Below are 13,053 nucleotides of genomic sequence, written 5' to 3'. Positions count from 1 at the left end.
TGCAGCCCATAAGGATCTCCTGGAACCCCAATGCTCTGGGTACCTAGGTACCATTTACTAGGGACTTATAAGGGGGGTCCAGTGTGCCAATTGAAATTGGTAAATGAAGTCACTAGCCTATAGTGATAAATTTAAAAGCATAGAGAGCATAAGCACTGAGGTTCTGGTTAACAGAGCCTCAGTGACACAGTTAAGCACTACACACACACACACACATTAGGCCATAAACTATGAGCACTGGGGTCCTGACCAGCGGGATCCCAGTGAGACAGGCAAAAACATACTGACATACAGGCATTTTTGGGGGTAACATGCCAAGAAAGATGGTACTTTCCTACACCCAGACAACTCCAACTGCATGGGCGAGGTTGTGCAATCACAGTGCCCATTTAACACATTAAGCAAGCTTATCACCTTCAATAGTTTGCCTCATGCAGCGTTCCTCAGTTACCTGTTGTCATGCAATAGGGCAATGCCAAGTTCATTTACACAGATCACACACAGGGTCATTCATTCAGCTAATCATCACATACTACATTATGAAGAAATGATGGTCCAAAATCCTGGCATGTTGCTGACAGAAATACAGTAGACTGAAGAATGTGACAATGAAATACCCATGTCACACTGGAAACAAATGAGCAGTGTTCACCTCACCATGTGTAAATTATGATAATGGAGTCATGAAGGTTGTACTACTGTTGCTCAGACAGATAACACATCTATCACCTATTGCAGCAAATATGCTTATATGAGACTATTCTAATGATTTGCGTATACATACTAATGAGAAAAATGACATTTGACAACTAATAAATAAAAATAACTTGTGATGTGCAAAATGTGCCCACGGGGAGTGGTCACCATCTGTGTCAACAGTATTAAAATAATGTGAAATTTGTATGAAATATGTAGAACTTTGCTACATGATGCCACATCAATGGCATGGATCTGGAAATTGAGGGCAGAAATCTGTAGTCCTACATGCCATTTCCTTCATCGCTACTGCAGTCGTACATGCAATGACGAATGAGGGTATGTGTGAGCCACTCATCAACGGTGACATACTCAAGTCTGTGGCACTACATAAAATGTAACCCCATGACATATGTTCAATTCCAAACACATGTTGGCATGCACACATATATAAGGGAATATAGAAATCATCTCATGAAGACAAGTAGACCATGCATGAAACAGCAGGGGAAAGGATTTGTCAAAAGGGAAAAGAACACATGATAACATGTAGGCACAAGGAAGGATGGCAACAGTGATGTCACACAAATCATGTCAATGGACATTCCCCACTTTCCAAGGGAAAGTATTTCTCTGTAACTGCACCCAAAGAGCAATGTATGCTCCATCACATGTATGATGGCCACCTTCACATGACAGACAGTAGTGTGGCATCAACACTTGTGACACACTGAAGACACATGGCATCTGGAAGCAGATGCCAATATACTCACTTGAGTAGACACATGGCTGATGACAGAGATCCATCATGTTATTTGTTTGGCTGTCACACTGAAGAATAGTGGACTGTTGTGTGCAAATTATACCCACAAACAACAAATAACATCATCTGATTGTTCACTGTGCCCAGCCATGTGTTGGCCCTGGAGAGTAAATTGTTTGTGGACTGTACTTGGTTGTGTCCTAGGTCCCTGGGCTAATAATTGGCAAGGCACATCAGCATGCACCAACTTCCATACCTACACAAACAGTTACTCATTTTGTGTGTCAAACATGGTCCGTCCCCAATTTTCAGGGGTAGATGGCTGAACCAAACACATCACCATGGTGATGTGACAGGCAGGAATGCATCCTTGTGGCTCCTGTACTACCCTCAAACACCCATCAACCTCTGAGTAGGACAGGCTCTGACGTGCGCCCTGCCCACATTTGGAGGACACCCCACCTGGACCTCAGTGATCTTCCCGGCCCAGCATCGCAGGTAGTCCCATTTCTTCCAACAGTAGGTGCTCCACCGGCTATGGACCCCCAGTGTCTGTACCTTCCGGGCAATGGCTCTCTAAATCATTCTGTTGGGCATTGACTTGTTTGGATGCAGAAGACAAATCAAAAGGTTCCAAACACAAGTTGTTGCCCAAATGGTTGTGTCACACACTTCAGAAACACCAAGCACAAAATGTGCCACTTGCCAACACATCACAAGTGTAAATCACACATGCTGATACGTACAGGGACATGACTATACATTTTGTAGTTATCTGCACACTAACCCAATACCCTACTCATGGCCTACACTGACTAAGCAAGGATACTGACATCAGGTAGGCCTGCAAGCAACATGTACTGTGATGTGCACCACACTATGACAATATACACCATTGTGGCTTCTGAAGGGTAGACTCCTTGGACCTGACTGGACCAACACATTTATTCTATGCAACATTGACTCACTGCATACAGGCCCTACAGGCAACTTCATAGTACAGACTTCATCCTTACACTTGAGTGACAATGAAAGTGCAGGCATGGTGGGCAAGGAAAGTCTCTTCCTTTTGAATGTGTGGATATGTGGCCTACCAAATGCAGACTCATGACACTTCATGGTGGGTTCCTGTGGTATGTAAACACCTTTGACCATATGTGGTAAAGCTATAGAGATGGCATTCAACATACAAAGGTATGTTTGGTTTAATTCCTGTTATGTAACCAACCTACTGAGTTGCATATCATGGCCTCCCTGGAATCTATCCACTACCTGCACTGTGGGATTGTCAACCATGCAATATTCCTGTACTGGACAAATATGACTTATGTGAAGGTAACAACAGAGCTGTGGGAGTATGGGACCTGTCTTGAGAAAAAAACACACATTGACAATGATGTAAAATTCACATATGGACTAGTTCCGGATCTACCTCAGTCCCCATTCCTAATCAAGTCAATGGACTGAGGCATTCAGGGCACGTTTTTTCCACTAGAGCCTCATACTGGCCAAATGACAGGATCTCCAGGTCTGCTGGAAATGGCACAGTCCCACAGTTGCATAGCCACAGTGACTATCCCATAGCTTGGAGTATGTCCCATACTGGGTGATAAATTTGACAGGTCCTGGTCTCTGCAGGCTGTGCATACATAACATGCCGCTCACACTTCCATCACTTTCATGCATGATAATATATCATGTGTCCATGGTCAATGTGGTTTGTGGCTTGTGTGGCACCCTGAAGAGCACAGTGAGTCATGATATGCCTCTCAAAAAACAGTTTGGCAAGGTGGGTGAAAGATCTGTGGTACAATAGACATTGCCACCAGATCCTCAAATGACTCAAACAAGATGCATACACAACTCATGCTATCATGGCATACATGTTGTCTAACATTTACAACCATCATAACCAAATAAATGTGATTGTATGGCAGTAAATGTTCCTTTGCTAGATATATGCATCCAACACAAGGAGTATCTAGGGCTCAAGACGCATCACACAACACAATGTGAATGTCCAAAACATATAGTGTCATATTTGAGAGCCCCCAGTGCCTTTCCAATGGCACATTAGCATCATTTTGTTACGCTAATGTGGCGTTAGAAGGCCAAACACGCTGCTCCATATTTACAAAGTGGCGCAATGCATCCATTGGGCCACTTTCTAACATTTTGCACTACATTATGCCTGTGCCATGCATAATGTAGGCAAAGGGGGCGTTCCCACATTAGGGGGGGCAAAAAAATGGAATAAGGAAATCCAAGAGATTTCTTTGCGTCATTTTTATGGCACTCAGAGAAGGTGTTAAAAAGAGACTTCCATTGGTTACAATAGGCCTCTGGGTGCTTTGTAAAATGAGGGTCAGAATTTTTTATGTTAATCCTGCAAAGCGCCAGATCAGCATAAATAATTCTGATGCTCGTCCTCTAACTACTGCCATGGTGCGCAGTGTTTTAAATATGGTGCACACATGGTGGCGTTAGGGGGGTGTTAAGTGGGGCAAGAAAAGTATCACTGCACTGTGTGGAGCGCCATTTTTCTTAAATATGCCTCATAGTGTTTTTGTTCAATACTTGATCCATGTGCATCCCATTGATGCCACACAAACTGTGACAACAGGCACACAAGAAGTCTAACTGGCACACAGGAGCACATTGTAGCATGTAAGAAAAGAAAGGATGTGTTCAACAGAGTCAAGCCTATGAGATTATTGCCTGCTCCTCTGGTGAGCCATAGAGCTGACCATACAGGGGAAGGACCTCATCCACTTTCTTCTCCAGCTTCTCTGGAGAGAAGGCAGGGGCCTTTTCACCCGATGGTCATGGCATGATTGCTCCAAGAGGTGACACACATCAGCTGACATGATGGAGGTGTTGATGGCAGCAGTGACTGATTTTGCAAAATGCAGTGTACATGTACGCAACATATGCGGTCACCACTGCTGACAGCCACAGCCATTAGCCTGTGACCACCAAAGACAACAACGATAGTCTATGGAAGTGTCTACCATGGTTGGTATCGCCCGCCGTGTGGATCACTTCCGCCGGTGGCCATGGTCGGTTCTTAATGTTCAGTGGAGTAGGTCAGGCATCCACCATTTTGGTGGTTGTAAATATAGTACATGGCCCTGTTAAATGGCTCACAACAACAATGTATGTGTCAGATCATCACAAACATCCTAATTCCGTCTTATTGTGTAGGTCCTACTACACAATTGCTAGTGTAGTGTGCTGCTAGGCACAGATGGCATATGATGATGGTGTACTGACCACCGCTGCTGACAGTATTTTTTGTAGTTGGAAAAAGATTGTTAAATTTGAATGGGCAATTGAGTAACAGATAGTTGGGTGTTGCCCTAATCCATGTTGTGGACACATTTCTTGTCAAACAGGGTGGGCACATTAGACCCTTGTGTAGTTGACAGCTTTGATGTGTACTGGGTGTAATGTATTTTTAGTCTGAAATGGTTTGTCACATGATGTTGGTATGCATCATATATGTAGGTGTAGACATGGTTGGCCCGATCACAAGGGTAATCTTAGATGTTTAGTCTAAACTTGGACCAAACACCGAAGTTTATGACTTCGGGAATTTGCAAAGGGCATTTATGAGTAGTATCTTTACACTCACACTCGGGTGGAGATCCTACATGTGGCTGGAGCCACTGATGGCACACATGTCACCTTAGTGCTACCGCAGGCCACTGAACAAGTCTATTGCAACAGGAAAGGCTTCCATTCTATCAATGTGCAAGTTGTCTATTTACCTGATCTCTACACCTCAAATGTACCTTCACATTTTCCTGGATCAACCCATGATTCCTTTTCTAATGCGAAACAGCACTATACCACAGCTGATGTCACAACTGCAACCAGAGGGGACCTGGCTGGTTGGTAAGTCACATCTGTCCTGATAGTGTGTGAGCAATGCCAGGTGCTACAATCATGAAGTGGGTGACTCATTGTTGCACATAGGTTCCAATACTAAACAGGAGACTCTGCCTATCCAAAGCAACCTTGGTTATTGGCACTCCTGAGGTATCCAACTATGCCAGGGGAAGTCCACTTTAATGAGGCCTGTGGAAACACACCGTTGGTGTTTGGGTTCTTGAAAGGGAGATTTCACTGTCTGGACAAGACTGGGGGAGTCCTCCTCTACTCACCAGTGAAAGTATGCCAGATGCTCCACAACATCGCCCTGCAGATAAATATCCCTCACATCTCCAAGGAGGGAGAGCCTGCAATGCCACTGGATGAGAATCCTGAAATGCCAAATGAAGATGACAGTGGTGAAGAGAAAGGAGCTGACTTGCAACAAGAACCTATTGACAGCTTATTTTCACGAGTGTAAGTAGTTGTGAGAATGTGTGGAGTTGATTCTTTCAAATAGTTAGGGAGCTGATACTCAGCCAAAATAAGCCAAAGGCTGTTTGATGTGATATAGTTTGACTCATCCCCACCTTGATAATGGTGCTTTGTTTGTGTCAGATTTATTGGAATGTATTTTGTTTTACAGTTGCTTGCTACGTGACGTCATATGTATGATTTCATACCTATACTCCTTGTTTTGTTCTTTGTTCAAGTACCTTCACCATGACATTCCTCATGTGGGCATTTCAGAGTTGTGACACTGGCAGGTACATGGTGCTGTTCTGACATTCGAAGTGGGCATTGATTGTTTCCGGGAATGTAGGTCACAGACTTTGAGTGTAAGAGACCTGTGCCAAGACAGATTGCACAGGGATAGGATGTATGTTTATAAGACTCTTTTGGATTTGTTACTTGTCCTGTGTTGGCCCTGATGCATTTTGTGTGTCATCATGTGGTCAGAAAACATATAGTCAAAGGCCACAATCATGTAATTTACCATCCACATTGGCTAAACACTCTATTTGTATGACCTAAATGTAGCTGTTAATGAGTTCCAACATAGTAGGCCAAATTGCCTGTGCCAAATCACTGACATATCTTGGTGTCATCCCACCAGATGCATAAGCACTGGATTGTATTGACCCTGTGATCAGAAACTGATGTACTGCCACCTGTCTGAGTCTTGCTTTATATGATGTTGGATTACTTTGGTGTGGTAGGTGGTATGGCTCCAGCTGATTACATCAACCACTTTATTGTTTGCTTATTCTAAAGGACAGTGTCTGACAAATCCCTTTCTTTCATGGTCTGGAGGTCTGTACCTGTAAATATGTTCAATTATCCAGTATGATTCAATCATGTATGATTTGCTAGGTCTCCGACATTTTGACAGCCTATATGCTGAACAATGTGATAAATGTTCTTCTGCAACACTTGAATGCATGTGTTTGTGTAGAATGGTTGTAATCCTGAGCTGGTCATGGTGTACATGCAACATATCCCATCTTGAACAAGTACCTTGGATCATCAGTGTATGGTTCACATGGTCTGACATAGCTACATGGGAAAATGTGAAGCTAAAGACAGCAGACAATGAGGTAGTGATGGGTGAATTTATGGGGAAGCTTCAACTAACAGAAAATATATGTGACAACTCAACAAAAGTTCAAATGTGAAGAGATCAGTCGGGGTGAATGAAATCATTGGAGTAGATGCCACAGCATTGGCAGTCCAAAGTCCAGAATACTCCTCCCATTGGAAACGGAAAGTGGTTCAGGATCAGTCCACAGAGTAAATGTGTGACACACAAAGGAGGACATTAAGGAAGAGGATTCTTGCAAGCAGTGGTAGGTGTCTTGCTATCTGCACATCATGGATTCTTGCAGGAGGCCCATGTTTGCGGGGGGTCATCTGTTGAAGAGGCAGGGATGTCTCCAGCTGTTTGTGCCTCTGTCAGGGTTTCACTTTCTGGGTCTGCCACAGATGTAGTTTGGCACGATATATTTGCCACACAAGAAGGAACAGATGTTGGGAGTAAAGCCCTGATCAGTGTGGTGCTAAATTCTGTTAGGGTGCCCATTTCGGCAATATGGACAATCATTTTGTCAATATTGACCCTTTGTAGCTGCTTAATATCCCAAATGTCAGTCAACACCTGGCCCATCGTGCCTTGGGACTCCTGATAGACCCCCCAAGACCAGGCTGATGGTGTCCTGGCTGACAGCATCCCCTGTGGCCTCAGCATCCCTCCCACGCACCCTACCCCCATGAGCCTGTGCCATTGGCACAGGGTGCTCTCTCCAACTGGGTCCTGGACCCTCAGTGTCCGGAGTGTTGAGTTGCTCCTCAGGATCCAGTACTGGGAGGCACAAGCTGGTGGAAACTGTGCTAAGTACACAGGTGGGGGGTGCATCCTTGGCTGGTATATTGAAGAAACAGTACTGGGAGGTGACATTGTGGGCAGAGTGATACTCACTGTTGCCATCTGTCCAGGTTGCCTCGATGAGCCAGAGCCTTCCTTCATGTCCAGTGTGTCCAGGAGTGTTGTTATCCCTGGGGGCTTCATCCAGGGGGATAGTGGTAGTCTGTTCTGTGGCCTCTGTGTACCCAGTAGCAGCTCAACCTGTTGCTGAGGAACGTACATTATTACTTGTTGAAGTGTGACATCTACCTCCAAAGGTTTTGTGGTAAAGCAAGCAGAGACATTGGACATTCTTAGGCTGTAGGTTATCCTATTGTGCCAAGTTACCATGGTATTAGGTTATTTGATGTGACGTGTGTAGTATGCCTAAACTATTTGACTGAAGCAGCTCATGAGATATGCAGATAAGTTGCACTTTGGAAGATGGACTGAACATGATATCTTACCATCAGTAAAGCCAACACAGTGGAGAGGCAACATATGCCTTTGCACATTTGGGGGCCTAGTTGAGTGGGATGCAAACAAACACAGGACTTTGTTCTATATGTGACTGGAGTCATCATATACAGAATGCTGTGTGAATGTATCTGCTGCCGATACCAATCAGGTGGTTCAGTGTGAGGCCTTAGGAATATATGTTGTACGCCCTTGATAAGATATAACTCCTGTCCTCAATAGTTTTATCTTGAGTCAGCAGGTCAAGATGGAGTTAGGTAGACAGAAACATCTCTGATGTGAGCATGATCTGTATATTGCTCACTCTGAGGTGAGTAAACTTCAATTAAGAGTTAACAAAGAGGGGTATATGGGCAAGTGAACACTGGACTGGTGGTTGGAGCTACAGAAACAGTGCCTCCTGGGAGTTGCAGTCAGGTCACTACTTTAACTTACCAACACTTAACAAATGGCATACTCCCAGGTGAGTAAACAGCATTAGAGAGATGACAAACAGGTGTATCTGAGCAAGTGAACACTGGGCTGTTGATTGGAGTTACAGAAACAGGGCCTTCTGGAAGTTACAGTCAGGTCCCTCCCTCTACTCCCCAATGCATGACAAATGATGGGTGATAGACCTGACCCCCACCTTTTTGCTTGTTTCCCTCCACTTTTTAACACTGTTTTTGCTGGTTTTAGGACTCTGTACACTTTACCACTGCTTACCAGTGCTAAAGTGCATATGCTCTCTCTTAAAACATGGTGACATTGGTGCATACCCAATTGGCATATTTAATTTATTTGTAAGTCCCTAGTAAAGTGCACTGCATGTGACCAGGGCCTGTAAATTAAATGCTATTAGTGGTCCTGCAGCACTGATTGTGCCACCCACATAGAAGTAGCCCCTTAACCATGCCTCAGACCTGTCATTTCAAGGTATGTATATGCAGTTTTACTGCTGCTTCGACTTGGCATTTAAAAGTACTTGCCAAGCCTTGAATTCCCCTTTTTCTATATATGAGTCACCCCTAAGGAAGGCCCTTGGTAACCCATAGGGCACGGTACTGTGTAGGTAAAAGGCAGGACATATATCTGTGTACTTTATATATCCTGGTATTAGAAAACTCCTAAATTAGTTTTCCACTGCTGGGAGGGCTGCTCCTTTCATAGGCTAACATTAAGGCTACCCTCATAAAGTGTTTGAGTGGTAGATTCTGATGAGAAAGGGGTAAACACGTCATATTTAGTATAGCAAGAATGGTAATACAAAATCCTGCTGATTGGTGAGTTTGGATTTGACATTATTATTTTAGAAATGCTAATTTTAGAAAGTAACCATTGTCCTGCACTTAAATCCTTCTGTGCCTTAAAGCCTGTCTCTAATCCTCATCTGAGCTGGGCTGATTGACAGCTCCCTTGTGCATTTCACCCAGACAACCACAACACAGGATCCTCTGCCACACCTGCACATATCTACATACTGAATGGGTCTTCCTGGGCTGGAAGGGTGGAGAGCCTAACACTTACATTTCAAAGGACAGCAGCCTGCCCTCACACAATGGACTGCCAAACCCACTACTGGGACCCTGGAAGACAGGATTGTACTGAAAAGGGACCTTGTGCACTTCAAAACCACTCTTTGAAGTCTCCCCCACTTCAAAGGCACTTTTGAGTATATAAAATGGGTCCCTGACCCTACCAACTGAGACACTTTTTGGGCCAGACACTCTGCACAGAAACCTGCAAGCTGCTAAGAGAAGCTGCCTGGCTGCCCAAAGGAATCACCTGGACTACTTTGCTGTAAAGGACCGCTGCCTTGCTGTTGCCCTGCTGCCTTGCTGGCCTCTGGTTCTGCTGAGAAGTGCTCTCCAAAGACTTGGATTGAGATTGCCTCCTGTTTCCTGAAGTCTCAGGGCCAAAAAAACTTCATCTCTGCAAAGAGACTACTTGTGTGGCGAAAATCGACACACAGTCTGGCGGAATCGATGCACAGCCTGTCCCGCAGTTAGAAAATCACTGCATCGCTGAACAGGAATGACGCAGCTCGGCTCCCTGAGTGGAGATTGATGCAGTGCCAACGTTGCGGCCGGAACTTCACCGCACAGCCCACCGGATCGACGCATCACCAAACCGGAATGACACAGCCTGATTTCCTGCAAGAGGAATTGATGCAACTCCAGCTGTGCAGCAGAAATTCTGCTGCATCACCTGCCGGATCGATGCAACAACTGTGACTTCGCCCCACACGCCGAGGATTTCCATGCATCGTCCCTGGAAATCAAAATATCCTGTATCGCAAAGAGGATTCAAGCCTGCATGCCGGAAATCGACACAAAGCCCTTGCCTGCATGGAAAAAAATCTACGCATCATCTGTGTGCACCAGGAAAACTGACGCACATCTACCTTTTTCCACATATCTCCTCCTCTGCAGTCCTCGTGCCTGTATTTTGACGCAAAGCAGGTACTTTGTGCTTGCAAGAGGCAATTGTTGCTTTTAAGAACTTAAGACTCCTCATAATTACAAAGTGATATTTTGACTTGTGATTATCAGATCTTGATTTTTTTACCTTAATTTAACCAGATAAATATCCTATATTTTTCTAAACCTTTGTGGTGTCTTTCTGTGGTGTTCTCCCTGCGTTATTGCATGATTAATTGCACAAATACTTTGCACATTGTTTTCTAATTTAAGCCTGACTGCTCAGTGCCAAGCTACCAGATGGTGGGCACTGGATAATTTGGATTGTGTATGACTTACCCTGAATAGGATAGGGATCCCTATTTGAACAAGGGTGTAAACCTCTGCCAACTAGAGACCTCGGGCATATTTATACTCTGTTTGCCCCGAATGTGCATCAAAAAGTTTGATGCACATTCGGCGCAAACCGTGCACCATATGAAAACTTTGACACCCGAGCCCGCGGACGTCAAAATTCCTCCGTGTGCGTCATTTTTTGGATGCAGGAAACTGCCTTGCATTAATGACATGCAAGGTAGGCGTTCCCGCCCAAAAAATGACTTTATGGCCTGTGCGCCTTATTTATACGCCAGCGTCATTTTGACGCACAGGAGGAGGTGGGAGTTGAAAAACTGCACACAGCCTGATGTGCGCCGTTTTTTAACGCCTGGGTCAGGGCAGGCGGTTAGGGACCTGTGGGCTCACTTCCATGGTCTCTGACCATGGAAGGAGTCCAGAAGTGCCCTTCCCTGCCCCCAGGGACACCCCCTTCCACCCTCGCCCACCCCTGAGGACACCCAGGGATGGGGAGACCCATCCCAGGTAAGTACAGGTAAGTTGAGGTAAGTATTTTTTTAATGTTTTTAAAGTGGCATGGGGGGGCCTGATTTGGGCCCCCCTACATGCCACTGTGCCCAATGACCATGCCCAGGGGACAGAAGCCCCCTGGGCATGACCATTGGGCAAGGGGGCATGACTCCTGTCTTTGCTAAGACAGGAGTCATTTCAATGGGGGTTGTGCGTCAAAAAATGGCGCAAGTTCGGTTTGAGGCATGATTTTTGCCTCAAACCTGACTTGCAGCATTTTTTGACGCACAACCCCTATCGTCCCCTATGCCGGCGCAGCCTGGTTTGAGTCATTTTTTTTTTACTGTGACCAGTCCGCAGCACCGGCTAACGTCATTTCTTAAATAAGGCGCCCGCATGGTGCGTAGGAATGGCGTTAGCCGGCGGTAACATTTTTTACGCAAACCAGCGCCGGTGCCAGGCACCATTTGGACATATGGCATGTGATCAGCCTTGGTAGCTGTGATGATGGGTCCAATAATATACACTTTCATAGTTAAAACTTGGATACTCTGGGTATTGAGTGCTGTTAAGTTAAAGTACATGAACAAGACAGTGAGTGGCAAAAGCTGAGCTGTGAGCATGCAAGACCTTGCAATTTTGGGACAGTTTTTATATTGTAACTTACCAGATTTCACTTCCCCAGGTATTCCTATCAATCTCTAAGGATGCAGGATGGGCAAGACCTTTTCCTTCCAGGGAAAGGGGCCTAATGGGGCACTGGGAGGGCCACCACCAGTCTTGTTGGCCTCCAGATGCTTCCTGGAGGCCAGGGAACAGTCCTTTTCCCTGAGGTTGTTCCATCTCTGTTTAAGGTCCTCCTTTGTGCACAGGTTGGTGCCTACAGCATACACTTTTTCGACGATCCTTTACCACAGTTCCATTTTCCTACGTAGAGGAGGTTGCTGGACTTGGGTTCCAAACAATTGTGGCTCTATTTTTATGATTTCATCCACCATGACTCTCAACTCATCTTATGAAAAACAGGGATTTTTGGAGCGTGACATGGTGGACAACTAAAGTGGGTGACATGGACTTACTTAACAGGGGAAGTGCAGTAGGGAGTGAATAGACAAAAGTGTGTGCAGGATGTTCAATGGGATGGTGAGAAAAGGGGTGCCTATTCTATGTATTATACAAAAGAAAGTGCTCAGGGTTCTTTGGCTTCCTTTAGAAATGCAAAAGACTGTGGTCTGTGAAGAGGTGTGTTTTATTGTGTGATTTGCAGGTGTGTCCACGGGACCAATGTGTGTCAGCTGTGGTGTTTTTGAATTCTTTCAATGTGTCTCCTACTATTCTGGATGTGTACCACAGTGGCTGACTGCTGTGAAGAGTCCACCACAGCGACTGTGTGTTTGTAATAGGCTTGGTGGTTTGCTGCGGAACTGACAGCGCTGGAGGTCAGACCACCCAGATACAAGGCTGCCACGCCACTGGCCGACTGACTTTTTTGTTTGGCGGGCGGCAATTCTGCCTGTATGCATTGTAATACAGCGGTCTGGGGACCACCAGCACAGCAGTCTTTTTGGGACTGCCAACATGGGGAAACTCATTATCAG

This window comes from Pleurodeles waltl, chromosome 6, assembly GCF_031143425.1.
Source record: "Pleurodeles waltl isolate 20211129_DDA chromosome 6, aPleWal1.hap1.20221129, whole genome shotgun sequence".
Lineage (NCBI taxonomy): Eukaryota > Metazoa > Chordata > Amphibia > Caudata > Salamandridae > Pleurodeles > Pleurodeles waltl.
Note: the sequence above shows the minus strand (reverse complement) of the source record.